The following is a 21,582-nucleotide window of genomic DNA, read 5'->3' on the forward strand; positions in this document are numbered from 1 at the left end:
CTTACCAAGTTACATGGCTGAGAAAGGGAGGGACTTCGTCAGGCCCAGCATGTCTGGGTCCAGCAGAGCCCATCTGGATGCTGAGAACTGGGCCTGAAATGGAACATGAGGCCTAGTCTGGGTGTGTGGGGACCCAGTGCGTGCCGTGTAGGCTCCAGATTCGCCATATTCTCTCTCTCCCTCCCCACCCCCTCTCACTCTTAGAGATAGGGTTTCTCTGTATTGTCATGGAACTCACTCAGTACACCAGGCTGGCCTTGAACTCACAGAGATCCACCTGCCTCTGCCTCCCTGAGTGCTGGCATTAAAGGCGTGTGCCACCACTGCCTGGCAAGTCACCATATTCTTGCTGTCATCCTCTGGCAGAATTTGGATTGGCACCTGGCCTACTACAGGTGTACCTGGGAGCACCTGTGCCCTGAAGAGGACCCACTCTGAACTGAACTGCCACTGCCCAACAATGAATCGGGTCTCCTGGCTCTAGTGGGTCTGGGACGAGGGGCTGTGCTGTGAGTGGCTGTTCATTTAGGGCTCAGAGGCTAGACAGCTACATGATGACTATGGCAAAGAGCTCTTCCTTCCATGGCACAGCTGCCTGTAGCAGAGACTGCTGATCCAATCTCAGGCCCTCCATTCAGGATCCACCCACTCACATGCCCCGTCTCTCCGTGGAAGATCTGTGTAGGGAACCAGAAGGATCCAACAGATCCTTCTTAAACCAGATTTCACTGGACTCACAGATTATGTTAGCCTGAAGAGCTGGGGAAACATAAAGTTGCCCACAATCTCCTCATCTCAGGGGCATGAAGCCTTTTGTTTACGTTTCCTTCCGCCTGTGTGTGTGTGTGTGTGTGTGTGTGTGTGTGTGTGTGTGTGTGTATGCCAGAAGTCAACCTCAATTATCATTCCTTAAGAGCTGTCTACCTTCGTTTTAGGGTTGGTTGCTTGTTTTTTGTTTGTTTGTTTGTTTGTTTTTAATGTATACAGTGTTCCAGCATGTATGCCTACATGCCGGAAGAGGGCACCAGATCTCATTATAGGTGGTTGTGAGCCACCATGTGGTTGCTGGGAATTGAACTCAGGACCTCAGGAACAGCAGCCGGTGCTCTTAACCTCTGAGCCATCTCTCCAGCCCCCCGGTTTTGTTTTTAAGACAGGGTTTCTCATCTGGAACTCACAAGGCCAGTGTGTTCCAAGCTCTTCCACCTTTCCAGTGCTGGGATTTTAAGCTGGAGGGTTTTTGTTTGTTTGTTTTAACGTATATTCTGGGGATTGAACTGAGGTTCCCATGCTTGTGCATGTGGCAAAAGTACTTTACCAGCTTGACTATCTCACAGCCCTCCTCCTGGCACTTTTCACAATACCGCAGGTGTGGTGAGGAGGCTACACTGTAGGGGCAAGGGCAGAACACCCCCTGCTCCACCTTGCTTGTGAGTTATTCAGACTGCAATGGCCACAGGCTGTACTATCCCAAAGTAAGTGCCACGTCATCAGAATACACAGGTGGGATTGGAAGACCAGTCCCTTCACTTGTCAAAATGGCCTCTTCCAAATTCCAATGGCTGGTCCCCATGGGAGTTGTCATATCACTCATTCTCAGCAGCCCTATATGTTTGTCTGGCCCAGGAGAATTTGCCATTGACCAACCTGGGCCTGGAGGCTAGCATTTGGAAAAGGAAGAGTTTCTGTGAGAGCTCAGGGTGAGTTGACTGCTCCATACCCAGGGCCCTCACCAGTGAGCTAATTGCCTTTGTCCTAAGTAAGAAGCTTCTGGCTAGCCTCTTCCTATCTCAGCAGGGGACGTGACTTCTCACACAGAGTCAGGGCTTGACCTGTGTCTATCTCCAAATGGGAAAATAGAAAACAAAACAGTTTTTGTATATACCTGTCACCTTAAAGTGATAGCTCATCTCTCTCAGCTGTGAGCCAGCCCAGGGCAGGAGAAGGCTCTGCTCTCATTCTTTTTGCTTAATGATATCACCTGTTTCCTTCAATTATCATCTCACCTCAGAAGAAGCTGGTCCGCATGGTTCCAGCTCTAGCCCACACCCATACTGAGCACCTAAGCTCCTCATGACACAGTTTGGGTGCTGTGAATTTCCATTGCAGCCCTCTTTGGTAGATTACAACAGTAGCTAGCCACCTAAACTGAGGCTGGACCCGGAAACCCAGGGCTCCATAAATGTTCAATGTTTCCAGCACCTAGGTTATGAACAACATTAGCAGAGCATCTTCATAAGTTTTAGTTTGTTTGTTTTTTGTTTTGTTTTTCAAAACAGAGTTTCTCTGTGTAGCTTTGCGCCTTTCCTGGATCTCGCTCTGTAGACAAGAGCGAGATCGAACTCACAAAGATCCTCCTGCCTCTGCCTCCCGAGTGCTGGGATTAAAGGCACAGGCCACCACTGCCCGGTGTGCATCTTCATAAGTTTACTGTAATATGAACAGTATTTTCTTAGAATTGGTTCTCAGAAGTTAAACTCTTCTAATTTTCCACAAAGAGAACACCAAATGTTTAGAAGTTTCCTACAAGCTCCTGGCAGAGTAATCCCCAGAGACATTGGGTTGCATCACCTCACACTCTTGTCAGCCAAGTATATGGATCTGGATTTCAGCTTTCCTATCCCAGGTGCCCTCTCTATTCAGGATTTACTTACATTTGTTGTTGTTGTTGTTTGTTGTTTGTTTTTCGAGACAGGGTTTCTCTGTGTAGTTTTGGTGCCTGTCCTGGAACTCACTCTGTAGCTTAGGTGGGCCTTGAACTCACAGAGATCCGCCTGGCTCTGCCTCCCGAGTGCTGGGATTAAAGGCGTGCGCCACCACCACCCAGCTTACATTTCTTAGGTGACTACTAAAGTCAGTCTTATCCACCCACCCTGATCTCCTAAGCATACACACTAAAAGGCTGTGGTTCCCAGCCTGGACCAAGCCCACTGCACAGTCCCCACTTCTGGACCTGCACCTGGGGCTGATCTCCTGATTCTGATCATAGACCATGTAGTATAAGCACATCACCCTAGTACCCCATGCAGGTTTGGGGTGCTGCTGCCAGATGGCCCTTGGTCCTCCTCAGCATCTGTATCTAAAGACACTAAGAGCCAGGGCCTGTGGTGGCAGTCCTATCAATCCACACATCCTTAAGCTGGAACCCTTCAGAAGTAGTTGTGGCTTGGGGCACTGGCAGGCAAGCTTTTCAGAGTCTCTAGCAGGTATCATGGTGTCCTAGTCTAGGTAGCCTATGAGCCCCCAGGCACCCTGCTGGGCTGCTGCACATTTGCATTCCTCACTGCCCTGGCCAGAGCATGTTTCTGGGGTCCTCCTCTGAAGATACTTGGCAGAGGAAGTCAGTATCATAGGATGGTGGAGTTCTAATCGTAGAGGGGCATGGTAAATACCAAGGAGATCTGAAAGCTTCTGGGAGAACATAAGACCAGGTGGGGGTGAGACCCAGGTGCCAATTCATCCAAAGTGCTGGCTATCCCCAGACATCCTTACAAGGGGCCCCAGCCAACTTGGGGAAAGATGGCTAGGTCACCCATGATACTACCCAAGATGAGGCAACTCTTTCTGAACAGCCATTCATTCCACTGGGTTCTGCCCCACAGCTAGCTGCCAACTCCCACAAGGAGACAGGAAAATAGCTCTCCGGGAGAAGAGAGCTGAACAGGGGTGAGGGGTGAAAGTTGAGGTTTCAGAAACTCCTATAAAAATGAAAACAAACCATCCATCTTTCTCCCGGCATCTTACCCCGACAGTGCCCTTTCAGGATCTTGCCCTGACGTCTATGGGGACAGCAACTCTGAAACCTGACCCAGCCCCCATAGCCTAGGGCTGCCCTGGATGAGGACAACCTGGCATCCAGAGCAGGGAGCACTTTGGGGTGTCTTCTCTCCCTAAATGAATAGCCTCCTTCAGCTTTGGCCATTGAGGCATTTCAAAGCAATTGTAAAAATTATATGAACCCCATCGAAGAACTGTTACAACAATGTTTATTCCCAGCATTTGAAACAAGGACAATGATATTATAAATAATTGTAGATGATGAAGATAGGCAAGAAAAAAATAACATAATTAAAAGAATTTTACAAGACGGCCCGTTCACAAAGATGGATGGAGTAACACAATACGATGAAAATATCTGCAATTAACATAAACCAGCACAGTGGACAGAAACCAGCTGCTGGTCAGCCTCCCCACAGGGTCCCATCATCCACATGGCCAGTGCTGGGGCTTCTTGGGGTGCCTATCATGGCTCTAGGGCCCCAGGAAGAGGCAGTCTGAATGATCTTTTCTGACAGCAGTTGGAAACCTTAGAATCCAGGGCCTATTTAGTAGAACCAAGGAAAACCCAGGATTCAGGAAGTCACAAGGCATGCTACAGAGCTTCCCTCAGGATCCCCTCCCTAGCCCAGGATGGCATTAACCCACTACTCTTTCCCCAAGTTCCCCATTACAGCACCCTGCCAAGTCCTTCTGTGTTTAAATTTCCAACAACTTCTCCTATGGACTGTCTCCCTTACATAGCCCCAGTTCAGGATTGGCACGTGACAGGTGCTTGGTTACTCTGGGTTGGTCAACAGATTGGTAGCCTCGGGCCAGATTGTGTGGTATAGGGAGCAGAGCAAGGCAACTATGCTTATGCGTTTAGAATATAAGCAGAGCACACAGCCTGGCTGGACACCAATGCTTTAGGTACCAGCTATGTACCTAAATGCTGGACCAGCATCCCCACCTCCTGTCTAGGCAGGGACAACCCAGGAGCACTTGGTCACTTAGGTCTCCTTTATGCTTGTCTCCTTTTTATCACTATTTGATTTCCTAAAATAATAATATAATAATAATTAAACTTGTTCTTAACTGAAAAACATATGCCAGACAGTACAGAGTTAGATGCTTCTGTTGCCAGCAAATCAGAAAATTTGGATCTCTCCCACAGCCTCCTGTTTGCTTTTAAGAAAGGGAGCTAGATGTGGTGGCCCCTGCCTGTAATCCTAGCATTCAGGGGGCAGAGCCAGGAGTCCCAGGCCAATCAGAGCTACATGGGGAGACCCTGGTTTGGGGGAGGTTGCTTTGGTTTGGTTTGGAGGTTTGTTTGGGTTTTTTTGTATTGTTTTGCTATTTGTTGTTTTAAGAGGTATAGATAAAGCTGAAGTTCAGGCCTCCTCCGTGGAGATGACCGTCACTCCCTCCAGCTGGCCTGTGCCCCAGTGGGTTTTACGCTTTCCCTGTGTGATGACTGTCTGTCATTGCACAAGCTAAGCATCTCTTACCCAAATACTTAAGACCAAAAGTGCTAAATCAACCATTTTTCGGATTTTATATTATTTAGAGACATCACTAGCTTAGCATCCCTAATCCAGAATTGAAATGCCCTAAAATGTGAGACTTTCTGAGCAGCACATAGGCACTCAAAGAATTTCTGAGTTTAGCGCCTTCTGGGTTTTGTCTATATTGTTTTGAGTTTTATGGACATGGCTGCAGATTGCTTCTGCAGCCATTGCAACTGACCCTGTCTAACCACAAATGTCTCACAATCTGAAAAGCTCAGTTTGCACACCTGGCACCTGTCTGAGGTTACCAGGGCAGTCCATTTTTCCACTCCACAGACCGACATGTGAGCTGCTCTGGGTAGGTGCCGACAGCAGAGCTGTCCCCAGTCCCATGGATGACAGAGGCCTGCACATCAGCCAGGTTGCATGCCTGCCATCCCCAGCACTGTGCTCTCTGGCCAGTTCTTGCCAGTTCCCCAGATGCAGAAAGTGGTTTTCAGGGCTGCTGTGCTCACCTTGTTTTGTGTCTCAGAAGCTTGGGGTTGGCCTTCCCTAAGCAGAGCAGGCTGGGCTTTTCAGGTGGACTTGTGCCATAGGAGGAAGGAATCCTGGGCATTTGGTTAGAAATTGTGCCCTTGTGTGTGCCACCTGGTTCCCTGCTATCTTTGACTTCCTGTCAGTGACTGGGAATCAAGCAACCTTGGCTTTGTGGGAGCCGACCCTTTGCTGAACCCTCGGGAAGGGCCACACAAGCGAAAGTGCTTTGGCTGCAGTTCACGGGAAGAAGTGATGGTTCTAGAGGTGAAGGATCGGATCGGGTGGCGTGAATTCTTCCAAGGCAGGGAGGCCCTGGAGCTGGTGGGGTTCCTGGAGGAGCAGCTGTGCAAAGGCCCCCAGATGAGACGCAAGGTGGAGGGGGCAGCAGAAAGCAGAGGGAGGTTCAGAGAGGGTTGCAGTGGGGATGTCGTGGAAAGCAGGGGCAGGGGCCTGGAAGCCAGGAGCTCAACACGTTTGTCTATGTGGAACCTCCTTCTCAGTGACTTCAAGTAAAGCCCTGGGCTGTGGGTCTCTTTAAAACTAGAGTTCAATCAGCCACCTACTATTGATCTGAACAATAAAGCCTGTGGTCTGTACCTTCCCGAAGCCCCCCAAGACTCTGAGAGAGTCGTCTGTGGCTGCACTCAGACTCTTAGACCTCCTGGCAAAGCTGGGCACTGAACAGGTGGGGGAGGAGCACAGAGCAGCGGGCCCCAGGCACTGGGCTTCTTCAGCCGTGTCTCTGTGCGTCCCACCTGTGTGTGCCGTCCTCTGACGAGAAGGAGGTGAGGGAGAGGCCAGCTTCCTGACGGGGCAGTTGTGAGACATTCATAAAACTTTTATTGGACTTGCCACCCTTCCAGATAAATATTTTTCAATTTTACGAGCTCGTTTTAGGGCCTAGGCTTAATCCTGGCTTTGTAGCTGCCTTAAAAAAATTAAATATTGTTTTGGCAAAAGGAGCCCCTCCCCCATGCCGCCAAAGGCAGCTCATAAATCCCAGTGTTCAACTCTTGCCCTTGCCCCTCCTCACCCAGCTCTCTTCCCTCCCACACCCTTGTCCTAGAACAAGATGGGATCCAGCGCATGGCCACCAAAGGACGTTGAGAGGAGGCTGCTTCGGAGGCTCCCAGTGGGGTTCACATAGGCACTGCTGCCCCGTGGGTCCCAGGTCCTCAGTGAAGCCTCTTCTTGCATTCCTCCCTCGGTCTGCTGTCTTGAGGACTGTCCTCCCAGACCACCAAGCCCAGGAGTGCCCCAGCTCCCTGTCTGCCTCTTCCCTTATGACTCCGTGCTGTTAGAAACTATCTGCTCTATGTCCTTATCAGGCATGAATCTGGCCTTCTTAGAAATGTGACACACTCTTCCCCATGCATGGCTCCAGATCTGAGCCCCTATCAGCACCCACAGGCACAGGTGGCAAGTGAGGAGTGGGTGGTGTGTGGTGGCTCTGGTGGGAGAGAGTTGACGTGGTTTAGACTTCATTTTATGTGACACCACTGTCATGTTGACTCAAAGCTTCATCGCAACCGTATATGATAAGTGCTCTAGCCATCCATTTCTCAGATGAGGAGACTGAGGCCGGGGGACTAACGTCCCGTATGAAGCTGCACAGTGATTGGCTCCTGGGCCAGAGTCTGGGTCCCAGTGGTGAGAAAGGAGCCTGTGTTCTAGCTGCCATAGGGATGCCTAACTCTGAGGGACAGCAGCCCGTTAATTTCAGAGGTGATTTGGATGTTCAGACTTGGAGAATGGAGTGATCCAGAGTGGAGTGGGTAAAGAGAGATGGTGAACAGATTGGGGAACACTTAGGCTGCATCACAGCGCCTGTGACAGTGCCGAGTCCTCAGGCATCACAGCAGTCGTGATACAGGCGTGGCTCTCATCCCAGCCCTGTCGCTAGCACTTGCACACCCAGTGTGTGAATGCCCCTGAGGATGGGGAGGGTTCATGTCCAAGGATAAAGCATGTGGCTTCAGCTTTTTCATTCATCTGCTCTTTCCTGAGCATATGCTGCCCAAGTGTCCGAGGATTTCCTCTCTGACATCTCCCTGTGCCTGCCAAAGAGTGGGCATTACCCCATATCACAGAAGGGGTACCTGTGGGCCAGTGGCACAGGGGCCAGTCAAGGCACCTGCTTGGCTGGGAGGAGCAGTGTGTCCTGTGGGCTCACTCCCTGGCCTGCTGTTCCTGCCCTGCCTTGTCCTGCTCCTGCTCTAAGGCCCCACATGCCCACCCAGGGTGTAACTGGCAGTCTGGATGCATGGAGACTCCAGAGGTACCACCACTAAACTGTCTCAAGGGAAGCTGTCCCTGTGACAGTATCTGTAGCTTTGTAGGTCACTGAGCTAGCCACCAGACAGGCAGATAGCATGGGAAAGTTGCTTTCCTGGGTGTAACTAAAGAAAGTAGGGACCAGATGTTGCCCCGAGAACACAGTCTCACAATTTTCCATGTACCCAGGGGCCAAAGTTGCCCTGTGACAGCCGGATCGGCCTGTGTCTATATGATACAGGGCACCCAGCCATGTGGGCCAGCTCCACAAGCACAGACATAGCAAGTCTGGTCCACAGCAGTGTCTTATACACGGTCACTTTGAGAACTTCTGAGCCTCATTCCCACCTCCCAGGTAACTTGGAGGTCACACAGACCCCCTGCTACTTACCCCACAAGGACAGAGGAGGCTGAGCCTGTGGCATTGCAGGTGGGACAGTACTAAATAGTCCTTCGTGGGCTGGTGCTGTGGAGGAACAGACACTGATGTCCCTAATAGGCTGCTTGTGCTGCCTGTGGCATCCCAGACCTCTCACAGCCCTCAGACCGAGAACATCACAGTGGCCTATTTATGTCACTGGATGTGCTCTTTTTGACAGAAGGCTGGGTTTCCACTCACAGTAACACACAATGCTCAGGGAAGTGAATTGACCTGAAGAAGGAGGGAGCTGCAAGGGTAGAGCAAAACTGTTGCTGCCCAGTGAACTTGCTGAGCAATGAGTATGATGGGTGATGGAGGGCCATAGCTTGTCCCCAGTAAGAGGAAGATGCCACAGCCATCCGCACCTTGACAGCTAGCCTGCAAACATAATGCACTCAGAGATTTCCACTTGGGGAGGTCCTCTTGAGAAGCAGGGTGCTCTGGCCACAATTGCATGTTCCCTCCTGACCCCTGGGCACCAGAGCCCACTTCTTTCCTTGCATCTGGGGCAGCTATGTTGGAACCCTGGCATCAGCTGAGGTGGGTACAACCCTGCATGCACTGCCAGCTTGTGCAAGCTCAGCTCACCACTGCCCATACAGATTGCCTTATAATATGTCACAGAGCAATAAGGTACAGGCCACCAGCCCTTCAAAGACGTTCTCCTGGGCCCCCTGCTTTTCCCACCCATGCTGGAGCTAACTGTGGGCCATGGAAGTCCTGAGGAGTAGTGCAGGCCGTAGGGTTCTTGAGTGGTTTGGTTCTCCCAGAACAAAGGCTTACAGCCCTGTGAGCTTACACTCCTTCCCAATGCAGGCAGGAGTTTAGAGATAGCCCCTCTTCTGGCTGTTCTCCTGAGTCTGGATTCTCTTTTAAAAGAACAACAGGACTCCTCAAAGTGAGCAAAAACTCTAGTGTGGGTTAAGCTGGTGTGGCGTCCCCACTGAAGACCCTGCCAGCCTTTGCTGAAACAAGCTCTAGTTTCTTCTCAGTTCACTCAATGGCAGAGGCTGGGGAACAGGGCCACAGATAGTCTGTGTCACTAGCCACAGCCTGCCATAGAACCCTTCTCTTCAGTTACAGAGCAGGCTGGAGAAGGAGCATACCTCAGAACACCTGCCCTGAGCACTGGGAACCAACCCTAGCTGTCTCTAACAGCACACTGTCAGACGGCCGACATCCTGGTCACGTGTATAAATATAGTCCAGTTACAGGGAAACTGGGAGGTTTGGTTTCGCTGGACACAGTGATTTCATGGCTGCTCCCTGACTGAATGGTATAGTTGGGTTTTTTGTCTGTTCGTTTGTTTTTTTGTGTTTTTGTTTTTGTTTTTATTTATTCTTTGGAGGCTTGCCACCCAGCTCCCAAATTAATATGTGGAGACTCATTCTTACTTATGAAATGCCCAGCCTTAGCTTGGCTTGTTTCTAGCTAGCTTTTCTAACTTAAATTATCCCGTTTCTCTTTAACTATGTTTTGCCTGTGTGTTTTTTACCTTTCTTTATTCAATATACCTTTCTTTCCTTCTTACTCTGTGACTGGCTGTGTGTGGCTGACCCCAGACGTCCTCTTCTCCTTCTCTTTTTCCTTTTCTCACTCCTCGCTCTCACTCTCTTCCCTAGATTTCCCCTCCTATTTATTCTCTCTGCCTGCCAGCCCCACCTACTTCTCTCTTCTGCCTAGATTAACCAGTCAGCTCTTTATTAGACCAATCAGGTGTTTTAAGCAGTCAAAATAACACAGCTTCACAGAGTTAAACAAATGCAACCTAAAAGAATGCAACACATCTTTGTATCATTAAACAAATATTCCACAGCATAACAAATGTAACACATCTTAAACTAATACTTTGCAACAGAACAGGGGTGTTGGCATTAATCCCCAAAACCCACCTCCTGCTGTCTTCATGATATGTCCTGTAGTGGGTCTGAGTCCCACTTCCTGCAAAAGCAGGAAACAGACCTCCAGTGCTGGGCTGAGGCTGACATAGCCAAACCATGTTGCTCTTCAGAACCCACCAAGAGGTAGCCAGTACTCTATAATAATAGAGCCACAGGGCACCAGCACAGGATATATAAGGTCCCTGCCACAGGCCTGGGTCATGAGAACACATGCATAGGTTTACCAAGGGCAAGTTGTGCAGTATTCTCAGATATAGTATCTTGCAGGCTACAGTGAGCCCTGTCAGGACTATCAGAGCTGAGAGAGAAGTCTGTGGTGTTTCTGTGTGTCATGTCTCTACCCCACATCCCTCAGTGCCTTAGTCCTCATGCCCAGATCACAGATGATGATGCAAGCACACTGGTGAGCCACTGTGGTTCTATGCAGTAAGCACTAGTAAGGCACTGGTTACCTGGATTTGGCCCTCGAGACCAGGCCAGGTCACTGACTCCAAATGCCCCTTTCTTTCTGTGTGCCCCCCCCCCCACAGCATGTGGTAGAATATGGCCTCCTAAAAATGTAGCCAGACTTTCTCCTCAGGTCTAATCCACACTGTCCTGACAACCCAAGGTCATGGTGAAGACAGTGTGCTCTTTGGGGTTTGGAGAATTGTTGAATGAAGGGAGTCACTTTGTTCACAGCAGCCCTAGAGAAGTCGCCCTGGGCCAGGTGGCATCTGTATAGCACATGGGGAAGTAGGGACAGTGTTGAGGACACTCATCTGAGGAGCCTGTGCCTATGGCTCTACTAGCCATATGTCCTGAGAAATGGGAGGACCTCAAGCCTGGCCACTGTAACAGGGACTACAGCAGAGGTGGCATATCTTGTCAGCAGAGGAAGCTATGTCTCATGACAGAAGCTGCCCCTCACCGTACTTCCTTTTTGTGCAAGTGCCCAGGCCACGATGCTCTCCTGTCTAACCTTACCCCAGTACACCAGTCACCATCCTTGATTCCCACAAGGTGTTGGAGGAAAATAGAGGTAAGGCCTGGCACACAGGGAATACCCAGGCTGCCCCTGGCTCACTCGCTATGCACTGCATGATAAAGGATGTGTGGTTGGAGAAGGAAGCGATAGGCCCTCCTCCTTCCAGAGTGTATTGTTTCCTGTCCCTGATTCCTCTGGCCCTTCAGGTCTTCAGCCAACAGCCCTAAGCACTTGGCCCTTGTAGGGAAGGCTTCTGCATATGCTGAGGAGAAGGGAGGCATTGTTTGGCTTTGGAAGCAGAGGTTTCTGTCCCTCTCCCAGGACCTTGCCCGCACAACACTCTTTCCCTGAAGCTCTGTACCTGTGAGCAGCAGGACCTGGTATTTCACAGAGCAGGCAGCTGATCCCAGGGACAATCCCACATCCCCTCAAAAATAGATGCCTTCTCATAGCACTGGCCAGGATTTAAAGGACCAGGCTGGAATCCAGATCTTGACAATGGTTGTCCTTTTGGTGCTCGGCTAGAGTGCAACTTCTGATGCCACAGCACACCACCAGGACTCAGGTCTCCAGTGAGGGGCCCAGCCATCTGTGGCCCTTAAGCTCCCAAGAGCTCCCAAAGAGACACACTGTGGGAGGTATTGCAAATCAGAGGCCTGCCTGAGGTCTCCATATATGTGAATAATTCCACTAGCTATGAACCACAGCTTAGAGCCATTCAGGGACAAATCTCAGCCTGGATCAGAGTACAGTGAGTATTTTGGAAAATGTCAAACCGGTAGACAAGAGCCACTTTTGACCACCAGCCACTGTGCTGCATGGTGCTGTAAGAGGCTCGGGCAGGCAGCAGTCAGCAGTGATCCAAGAGATAGCTGCTATGAAGGTGAGAGGGTTGGGCCAAAGGGGCCTGTTGGGGGAGAGGACCAAGACCTGGTCAGTGAGAGGTGCTGCTCCACAGACGCAGGCTGGAGCGCCAGAGTTTCAGTGGGCATGCCCTTTTGAGCCACAGGCCAGGCCTGACATCTTCCCTAGGGCCACAGGTAGTACAGCCAATCAGCTTATATGTGGAGCATCAGCTGTGTGCTTGCACACCGTGGGCTGAAGACCAGTGGTGGAGAGAGATAAACCGTTAGAGTCTACAGTTTCAGGAGCGTGGAGAGGGGCCTGTGCTGCCACGCCACCCCTGCCCTTCATCTGCCAGCCACAGAGGACAGTGGTACCAGTCACCTGCGCTTGCTTCTCCCTCTTCTCTGGCAGCAAAGCTGATACAGTAATCAGGATGCCACATATGGGCCCTGGAAAATGACTGCTCCTGAGCCTTTGTTCACTCTCATTATTCTCAATGGCTTTTTCCCCCAAGTCATAAAAATGACGTTTTTAATATGTGGATTTTTTTTTTAAGAAAAAGCAATACGAAGGCACTATGAAGATGATTTTTATTGTCAATAGCTCTACCTTTTAAACCAGTTATCTTAGTTTCTGCTCTAGGTATTTTAATTGAAGATTAACTTATGTTAAAGAGTGTACATGTGAAGGGTGGGAGCATTAAAATTCTCTTCCCTGAGTGGTGGGGGAAAATACTTCGTGGGAAGCCACCAGGAACCTGCCCCCCCACTCTTTGGCTTCAGGACTGCCCTACCACAGTCTTTCCCACCTACCAGGAAAATACAGGGTCTTCAGCCCCCATAGATGGCAGCAGCCACACCACAGCCAGTATTGCCCCCGAGGATAAAGGAGGGAAGGTGGGAAGAGGTGTGCAGAGTGGTTGAAGGCACAGATCTAAATGAGCATGTCCTTGCTGTGCCCCTGGGCAAGTCACTGCGTGTCTCTGTCCTTCGGTTTCCTGGCATGTCAGTGGAGGTGATTGCAGTTGAGATGTGGTTGTCTGTGGAACATAGTCACCATGCAGGGAGCATTTTCTCTGGCCCAGAAAGATTCTTTTTGTTTGTTTGTTTGTTTGTTTGTTTTGTTTTGAGACAGTGTCTCTCTGTAGTTTTGGTGCATGTCCTGGGTCTTGCTCTGTAGACCAGGTTGGCCATGAACTCACAGAGATCCGCCTGGCTCTGCCTCCCAAGTGCTGGAATTAAAGGCGTACGCCACCACCGCCCGGCCAGAGTATCTTGATAGTGGGACACCAGCTAAGCTTTCTGTGGCCAGCCTGACCTCATGTGAGATGGTCTTCCTTCAGGATCCCTCTATATAGCAGTTAGCTACTTTAAGACCATTGTGCCTACAGAGGACACCCAGCAGCCTTCAGGTCCAACCAATGAGTATTTCCCCCATGGTGACCCAAAGTGCAGAGACCCAATCCTCAAAAGTTTCTGAAGAGACGTTCTGGAACCTGGCCCTCCCTGATGACAGTTCCTGGAGTGCAGTAAAGGGTCTGGCCTGCCTTGAGCCCCAGGCTGCCGTGGGTACTTTATAAGCACAGCTCTGGATGTGAGTCCTGCTCCTGGACCATAGCTGTGAGCCCTCAGCTGCCTAGGCAGTGACTCACCTGTAGAACACCTGTGTGGCACTGGCTAGGTGAGGGGGCATTAAGGGGATGCTGGCAGTGGCAGTAGAAAAGTGACCTGAGACTGGCATCCCTCAGTCCCACTGAAGAAGGGGAGGGAGAGAAGTGTTCAGCCACCAGCTCACTCCCTACAACCCTGCAGAGATGGCTCTCTCCCCTTGCCATTTTCAATACCCACCCACCCCACCTCAGCTTTGTCATGGTACTGTCCCTACTCCCCATGTACCTCAGCTCTGTTCCCATGCTGTCCCCACTGCCCTCTCACCCCATTCATCCAGTACCGTGGCCCGTTTCCTAAAAGGTGTGCGCATCTACCTAGCAACCCTGATTGAGCCCCAGGGAAGAAAACATATAGATCCTGGACTTCCTCCTTATCCTTGCCCCAGAGGGCTCCAAATCCAGGTGGATGTAGCCAGTAGGGATAAAAGAGCTCTGGTATTCCAGGACTCCCCCTCCTAACCTGCTTGGCTGTGATCAGAAGACATGCTCATCACCCCTCAGCCTATGTAGGCTTAGAGGCTGCCTGGCCATGAGAGGGCTTCTAGGACTCCAACAGGCTAGCAAGAAGCTCTGACTCCTAGGAAGGGAGTCACCTCAGGAACAGAGCCATACTCAGGGCCCCTTCTGCTGGGTCCCGGCAAGCTAAAGGGGCCAGGGTGGCCCATGTTGGAGTCTCTGAGGAAGAGTCAGCACCTTGACCCCAGGAAGAAGACTACCAGTGTATGTACAACCACCTCTTACTGAAAGTCTAGGCAGGAGATATCAAGGCAGTTGCCATATCCCACTGAGGGAGCCCAGCAGCAACTGAAACCGAGGGGGTCTGTAGGAGGCAGGCCACTGGGGTACCCAGGGAATATAGGCCTCATCTGAACACATATGAGGATCTAAAGATCTAGAAAGAGTGGTCGAGGTTTGTTCTAAAAGGATTTTGGACAGCAATGGGGTGAGTAAGCAGATGCTTGCTCCAGTGGCTGGGACGTTCACACTAGGCTATACTGTGGCCTACTCAGCAGGGCCTTCCCTGAAGAGGCCCTGGGACCTGGAAGAGGCATAAGTTAACTCTGAGTGGGCACAGGGCTTTGAGCAGGATTGCCAGGAAGCCCAAGGTTCCATGTGGCATGTGAAATGGCACCCTGCTTAGGCAGAGGCAGGAGCCTGGCTGGAGATGTCCTCATGCCAACACATGCTTCCAGGAGCTGCAGTTCCATCAGGGAGTGGTCACCTCAGAGGATCGGGTAGTAGGAAGCTGGCCTCAGGTGGCTGGTAGCTCATCTATAGCCAGCTTTCCCTCCAAGCTGAATAAGAACCTAGGACAGTAAATGTCTCTCTGCTAGGCTGCCCTCTCAAATGGCTAAGCCTCCAACTGAGTCTCAAGACCAAGTCATTTCCTGTCTGGATCAGACTGATTTGGGTTTTGTCTTTTTATTTTTTTTTAATTTATTTATTTATTTTTCTTTGTTTTAATTACATTCGTGATATTCATTAATTACACTCATGATATTAATTACATTTGTGGTATTCATTGATTACATTTGCAGTATTCATTCAATAATTATATTATATCAATTAATTACATTAATTGTATTGATTCATTGTACATTCATGATATAATGTCCTGATACTACTGTCCATTTGTGGGACTTTTCTATCACACAAAACAGAAATTCTGTACTTAGGAAATCATTGCTCTATATTCCTTTCTTCTCCATCTTGAGATAACATCTAATCTTTCTGTCTCTATGAATTTGTATATTCTATATATTTCATGTAATACAATTCTATAGTATTTGTCCTTTTATTGAATGTAAAAAACATTTTATGTACAACTGCAGGGGAAATAATACACAGATAGTTTGAACATAAAAACAGGTTATAATTCAAAAGTCCAGGGTTATTTTAAATAGTAAAATATTTTCTCTGTAGAAAATAGTAAGGTTTTGTCTTTTTAAAAAGCTTTCACGTATTGCATGTTTTTCCTTCCTGCAATCTCCAAAGCTCAGCCTCATTGTGACTTTAGTTAACTTGGTGCGGGAATATCTCTGCAAAGGGCCTTGTTTTGTTTTGTTTTGTTTTTGAAGAATTCATTGTTGCTGCTAAGAAGCTTAATATAAATTAAAGAAGGAATTAGACAACATTAAGACATCAAAATGGGCATGCAGGGCCCATTGCCTCCGTTTCCTCCCAATCAAAGGCGTGTGTGAGCCATCAAGTGTGCTCAAGAGCCTTAGAAGGAACTTGGTTTCGTGGTTACACAGGCCTGTCTGCTGCCCCCTCCCCTAATTCCTTTTGTTACTGGGACGGCAGAATTCAGTTCTGATTTTTTTTTTTAATTAATCACCTTATCTCTTTAAAGCAAATTGCATCTTTGTTTACATACATGACCGGTGCAGAGAAGGAAAGAGGGAAATCAGGGCTGGTGCCCGCAGCTAGCGAGGACAGGCCTGTGAAACAGTGAGCACAGGACCACACCTGCCAACACATGGCAGGAGGACTGTCACTCCCCACAGAAGTTCAGAGGGAACCCAGAAGGCACTAGCTTGTTCTCCCCCAAATTTTCAGGATCTGCGCTCTGGCCTGTCCCTGGCCAGGTGAGGAGCAGATGACAAGCCAGCCATGGTAAAGGGAATCCCACATCCAGATCCCAGCGCTGTCATAGAGCTAGGGGACATAGACCTTGGCTCACCTCATCGAGACCCCTGCAAGTTAAGTGCAACCAAAGCCTGCTGGGAGTCAGATGTGACTGCCAGGCCTGCATTGAGCCTCTTCCACCTTATCAACTCATCCATTCCTGTCATGCCAGCCAGAAGCCCCACTCCACACAAGCTGGCATCTACCTTTGCCAGCAACATCAGCAGGCCCCTATGCAGAGGCAGGTCACCTCCACTCAGAGCTTCTGTTGCACACGGCTCTACATCCTGTCCAGCTGCAAGCCTGTTGAACTCGGGCTGTTTGGCCATCCAGCTGCCAGCCCAGCAGTTCTTACAGGATGCTGTCCCAGGAGAACTCCTAACCCACTCTCCCTGCCCTCCTCCAGCCACCTCATAGCTGCTCTGGCTTCAGCGAGTCCCTCAGGGGCCTACTGACCCCAAGATGCTTACAAGGGCTCCTTTCCCACTGGGGGGTGCCAGCTGCCCACCAATGTGAAGGCCCCTCTTCTAGTCTGGCCCCTGACATGAAAGCGACGCCAGCAATTGGAGGCAATTTGCTGGCCTTTGATGGCCACTGCCGGTCGGCACCCTCGCTGGGCTTGAAAAACTTTGCTTCCCACATTCTTCCCTGATTGCCCAGTGGAGCCAAGACCCAGCAGCCTGCAGCCCATTGTGCCTTTGTGTAGGGCTGGCGCACAGTGAGAAAGGCCAGCCAGGCCCTGGGAGAGGTCCCCATGGGAAGCCATGAGCAGGGGTGTCACATAGGGTCACTGCCACCCCCACTACATCCTGGGGTCTGGGCTCAAAAGAGAGTAGAGTAGGTTCCAGGACTCATGTTGTCTAGGGAGAGAGTAGGCCTCCTGAACAGGGGACATCATGGGCTACCTCAGCTCCAACACACCCCTTGCCAGGAGAAGTATGGTGTTGGCACATGGGAGAGGACCAAAGTCCAACCTGATGTCTGGTCCAGACTGCTCTCTGGACCACTCGAAGGGCAGGCATGTTTTTCCCAGGCCTCACCACTGCCCTGTTCATCTGAGTGGGATGCACACAGGTGCGTGTAGCATGAAGGGTTTGGCATGTAAATGTATGTAATAGAGATGAGTGCATGTGGGTGTGAGTGATATATATATATGAGGGGTGAGTGCATATGTGGGATATGCAGGGGTCTATACAGGGCCATGGGTGTGTATAATATGATGGCTGTATATGATATGTAGTTTATGTATGAGACAGTGGATACATGTGACATACAGGAATAGATGTAAAGGGGTGTGGGTTTATGGAGGGTAGCATGCATAGGTGTGGGTATGATGGTGTTGGGTGCTGCATACATCATGGGATGCCTCCAACATATTCATGTTCCCCGGGGAGACCTAGAGGGCTCCATGCCCAGCAGTGGGAAGATCATCACCACTCACCGGCCTCTGTGAAGTAGGCACTGCACAACCGCAGTGAAAACAGGTGCTCAGTGAGGCTCCTAGGAGGGACTCCTTTTAGCTCAGGGCAGTCAGGGGATACACTCCAAGGAGCAGTGGCAGAGTGAATTCAGTGGGTGGAAATGAACTCGGCTCACAGAAATGAATGATCAAGAGCCCTTGTTTGGTTTCCTGCAGTTGATGATCAGAGGGAGGAGGCGGAGCATCGGGAGCAGAGAGGCAGAGGAGGCAGGCATGGCTCTGAGTAAGGACGTCCTCCTGCCTCCTGCTGGTGGGGCAGGTCCCAGCATCACATGGGCCTCTGAGGATTCTCTCTGGTGGCGAGGGAGTAAGCAGGAGGGCAGCAGGAGTGGCCAGTGGGGCTGGGGAGCTGGAGAGCAGAGCTGGAGAGCCAGTCCCAGAACCTGCCCTGAGATTCCTGCTCGAGCTGAAAGCAGCTGTGCCAGACATTTTGACCTTGGTGCCAATAAAGGAGTTCTACCTATGCTCAGCTTCACCCTTCCCAGGCACAGCCAGAGCACGCTAGAAGCAAGGCCACTGGCCTCATAGTGCCAGCCTGCTTCCTGACCACAACTGCCCTGGGCCCCATCCCCCAGGCTGTGGGAACCCACCTGGACCCCCTTCCCCTTCCTCTGCTTGCCTGTGTGCACTGCTGCACATTGTCCCTTGTTGGGGTTCAGGAATGGGCACACTGTGGGGCCCGTGTAGCTGGACCTCTGTGCCTAACCAGGGTTACCCAGAGCCCTTGGGCAGTACGGAAAAGTAGAAGAAAGGTACTACTTGTAACCCCTGTGATCCCTGGTGGCTGGGCAGAGAGCCAGCTGGTCTTTTCTCTGTAGCTCAGTTGATAGGGTTCTTCTGAAAGTTTTGCCTGCTGCATTTCTTGAACTAAGTTTAGAATACATGTTTTGTATGGAGGTCAGAGGTCAACTTTATGTGTCTTCCTCTGTTACTGTCCCTAATTTAGCTGAGACAAAGTCTTGTTGAATCTGGAGTTCACAAAATTCATTTAGACGGGCTGGCCAGCAAGCCCCCAGGACTTCCTTTCTTTACCGCCTGGATGCTAAGGCTGTAGGTACATACCACTTTGCCCAATTTCTCGCCTGGCTGTTGGGGATCTGAACTCAAGTCCTCGGGCTTGCAAATACATTACCAAATAAGCCATCTCTGTGTCCTCACCCCTAGCATGAATCTGTTTTTAAATGTTCATTGAGTCACATTTAGTCCTACTGAACATCTCTTTACTATGGCAAGGGGATTTGTCTTATCAGCCCTTGGTCTCAGTTCCCCTCTAACTGATGTTAGAAATGTGGTTCTTTGATGCTCAAACACAGATGGGGACCAGACCACCTTAGTCACCTGCACTGCCCACCACCCACTGTGGGACCTTGGCCAAGTGTGAGGCTCTTGAGCACCTCAGTTCCTCCAGCCCTGATCAGTGAGGACTGGGCACCTCTGCACATCTGGGCCCACATGGCACATGCTTGTCTGGTCTGCATCCCTTGGTTGGTGTCAACTATGCAGAAACCATCTCACAGGCTGTTTCTAGCTGCTTGACCATTGGGTTCTTGGTCCTAGGGATTTGCCTCCAGTCCTGTAGGGTCTCACCAGCACTGACAGCTAGGAGCCAGAGTCCCCAGTGCAGGTCACATGGGCAAAGACAGAAACCTCACTGTGGTAGGACTGGTCACAGAAAGACAACAGATACAAAACCATGGAGATAATAGAGTCTGCCAGAGGAGACAGAGTTAGAGGAAAGAACTAGAGCAGGTGAGGGCCAGAGAGGCTGGGTACAGTGGCCGGGTGGCCAGTAGGCCTGGGAAGTGACTTCTGAAGTGACTTGAAGGTGGTAAAGTAGGCACTCTTAGAACTCCGGGGGTGCTTCATCCTAGCCTAAGGGCTGGCAAAGCCAGAAGTGCACATACAGATACGCAGGACCAGGAAGCCGGTGTTTGCTGTTTGCCCAGGCACATAGGAAGAGCCGGGAGAGTGGGGTGGCAGGGTGGGAAACTGCCCTGCCTGATGGCACCCTGGGCTATAGATACAGGCACCCTAGCTGTCTGCTGACTCCCTTGACCCAATCATCACCATTTTCCCCACAGAACCAAGCATACACTTCATGGGCTTGGCCATGTGATAGACTTCTTCTACCTATATAGCCTGCCAATAGTCTCTGTGGTGGTCCTGTCACCCGAGCATGAGTCCAGCAGTCTTTTTCAGAGAGCCCTGCATTAGGAACATCAAAGCTGGTACCACTGCCCTCCCAGGGACACAGGGTCATTTCCTGAAGTTACTCATGCTATCTAGGGCTATCTGCCTCTAAACCTGTTGACTAGAATCTCTCCAGGGGAGCTGGCTTGGACTCCTCCCGGCTGCCCACTGATCCTACAGTGCCAAGTATCATTAAAAGGAAAGCCCTGGGCAGCTGAGAGACAATTGCAGCCTGAGCTGGGCCATGAGCCTGTTGTGGGTACAGCTCCAACTTCCTCGGCATATGCCACCTGGCCAAAGGAAAGGGAGCCACTGAAGAAACGGTGTGATATCTGCCATATGCCCCCAGGAGTTGTTGGGACAGGTTTCTTGGCAGACCCTTGATGGTGTTCCCTCACCAGACCCCTGTGATGGCTGAGGCGACCAAGCTGCTCAATGGCCACAGTATTACTTGTGCCAGATTCCTCTTCCATCCCTGCCTGCTCTGTGGTGATGCAGCATACACTGTGTGTAACCAGAGCCATCACAGATGAGATGGACTACTGATTGGGCCACACCTGTCTCCCCAGCATGGCACAGACGCTCTGGAGCCCTGCACCTCTTTGGCGATCAGACCTCCTGGCACCAGAGAGAGACAGGCCCGTACCATTTGTCAGGGTCTGGTGCCAGCAGGAGGAAGGCCCAGCTCTGATTCAGGGACTCAGATACCTGCAGGCCTGGCACCAGCCCAGGGCCCTCTTCTTGCTCCAAGGCCTAGGCCTCATCTGGGAGGAGGCAAAGGCACAGATGCGGGACTAAAGACCAGGCAACTGCAGGAGGGCACCCTCTCCTTGCTGCACTCTGGCAGGGGCAGTGGGCAGCTGGGCTCTAGGGTACTGCTGGCAGCTTCAAGCCCCTAGCTTTCCCAGGGGTCCAGGATTTGAGGTAGCTGACAGTCTCACTTCCTTCTTTCAGAGTGAGCCCAGACCCTTCATACAGCGAGACAGGCCATCCCTAACTGACTTCAGCTTTCCAGAGATGTACCACTTTTTAAATGTCCAGAGATTAGGGGCCGATGCAGAATGCTTGGAGAGCCCTCTTCAAGATCATTGCCAGAGCTGGGCAGTGGTGGCACATGCCTTTAATCCCAGCAACTTGGGAGTCAATGCAGGCATATCTCTAAGTTCAAGGCCAGCCTGGTCTAGAGTGAGTTCCAGGACAGCCAGGGCCACACAGAGAAACCCTGTCTTAAAAAGCAAAAAACAAAAATCATTGTCAGAGGCCACATGCAGGTGGATGCTGCCTTTCAGAATCAGGGCTGTCAGGAGATTTCCCCCAGGTGCCAGTAGGCACTAGCAGGCACTGCCTGAGCCTCTGCCCAGCGTCTCATCTGGAAACCCAAGACAGTCGGTTGTAAATATCA

General features: G+C 50.7%; 1 protein-coding gene across 2 annotated transcripts in view; it reads left to right on the forward strand.

The window, feature by feature from the left end:
- The window catches only part of Eefsec (eukaryotic elongation factor, selenocysteine-tRNA specific), a 213,437-nt gene that overhangs the window by 183,223 nt on the left and 8,632 nt on the right, over positions 1-21,582 (forward strand). The gene's annotated exons all lie outside the window — the stretch shown is intronic.

This window comes from Onychomys torridus, chromosome 3 (assembly GCF_903995425.1).
Source record: "Onychomys torridus chromosome 3, mOncTor1.1, whole genome shotgun sequence".
Classification (NCBI taxonomy): domain Eukaryota; kingdom Metazoa; phylum Chordata; class Mammalia; order Rodentia; family Cricetidae; genus Onychomys; species Onychomys torridus.